The sequence below is a fragment of the Podarcis gaigeae genome (genome assembly GCF_964106915.1).
Source record: "Podarcis gaigeae genome assembly, chromosome: 2".
Lineage (NCBI taxonomy): Eukaryota > Metazoa > Chordata > Lepidosauria > Squamata > Lacertidae > Podarcis > Podarcis gaigeae.
The window spans coordinates 108,950,325-108,952,134 of record NC_139679.1 but is presented as its reverse complement, the minus strand read 5'-3'; positions in this window follow the sequence as shown (position 1 = coordinate 108,952,134).

Here is a 1,810-nt window from a genome sequence, read left to right as displayed (position 1 = left end):
CATTTTTGGTTTGCGCTTGTGTCTGTAAGCTATTTTTATTTATTTTAATTAAAGCTTGAAAACACAAAGAAAACACAGTATACAGAAATAAACATGCTTGGTATTTTATGTTTATTTCTGTATACTGTGTTTTCTTTGTGTGTGTTTTCAAGCTTTAATTAAAATAAATAAAAATAGCTTGCAGACACAAGCGCACACCAAAAACTTTTAAAACTAAAAAGTAGAAGAAGAGGGATAAAGGAAATGAAAAAACCTCCGCCCCTAGAGGAGTGCTGGGCTGCACTGCACTAGGGTTGCCTCCCCAAAAAATATTCGCGGCCAGGACTATGGCATCCCGCATACCACAAAATTTGTGTGTTAAGATTTTGCAAAAGAAGCTGAGCAGCTTTGCCAACTTTTGTGTCCAGATTTTCACTTTTTGAAATATGGCAACCCGCTCCCCCTGCTCCCCCTCATATTTTCTGCCAGATGGTGCTCCTGGACTCTTCTTGAAAGAGCTTTAAGATCTGCTTGTTCTGCTGTACTGTGGGTAGGTCAGAGCAGCCATTGCTGCCTCCAACTGTGGAGGCAGAAAACAGGCACCGTGGCTAGGAACCATCGACAGCCATTGTGGAATGACACAACCATCCAACTACTGTACATCCAACGACCCACAACTGGGATTACTTCAGTAATATTTCCCTTTTTGGTGATGCCTCTGTACCTGTTGCTATCGTTTGTTTGTTTGTTTGTATGTGTGTGTGTGTGCATTTTAAAATTAGTTTTTATTGAAGTTATTTTTTGTGGGGGGGAAAACAAATAATCAAGGAAACCTACATATGGCGTACCCGCTTTCAAATCATAGTCTTTTTCATTGTTTGCTTGCATTTGGTATGAGACACTATTGTCCTAGGGTTGGAGGGATAATGATGGTTGTCAGGGCAGGATTTAGGTTTGATGAGGCCCTAAGCTACTGAAGGTAATGGGGCCATTTTGTATGTCCAGCTGTCCTTTGTCAACAACAAATTGTCGCTGTTTTTTGTGTTGAATATATAAAGGTAAAGGTAAAGGTACCCCTGCCCGTACGGGCCAGTCTTGACAGACTCTGGGGTTGTGCGCCCATCTCACTTAAGAGGCCAGGGGCCAGCGCTGTCCGGAGACACTTCCGGGTCACGTGGCCAGCGTGACATCGCTGCTCTGGTAAGCGGTCCCTATTTATCTACTTGCACCCGGAGGTGCTTTCAAACTGCTAGGTTGGCAGGCGCTGGGACCGAGCAGCGGGAGCGCACCCCGCCGCAGGGATTCGAACCGCCGACCTTTCGATCGGCAAGTCCTAGGCGCTGAGGCTTTAACCCACAGCGCCACCTGCGTCCGTTGAATATATACTATATGACAATTTATGGACCTAATAGGTATCTAAAGCCATTTGCATGTAACAAATAGGAGCCTACACAACACAAAACACTGTTGCTGTATGTAGGTTTTATTTTATTTGTTTTTTATCTTATATTTTGGAAATGTACATCCAGGTTTTTTCCCCTTTAATTTTTTTTGGGGCCCCCAAGAGAGCGGGTCCCTAAGGAGCTATAGCTTCTTCAGCTTATATGTAAATCCGGCAATAACAACAATTTGTTGTTGGGTATTGTAGTCCGAAACAGCTTCAGGACACCAGGTTGGTGGAGGGCAGAAGCGCAGATTTGTTGTTATTGTTGGCATTCTCTCCTTTTGATCTAATTCGTTTGAAACCGAAAATCAAGAAAACACAAATGGGGGGGGGGGAGCTACCAACTTTTCAGGAGATGCCTAGAGAGGACTGGGCTGGAAACCAGCT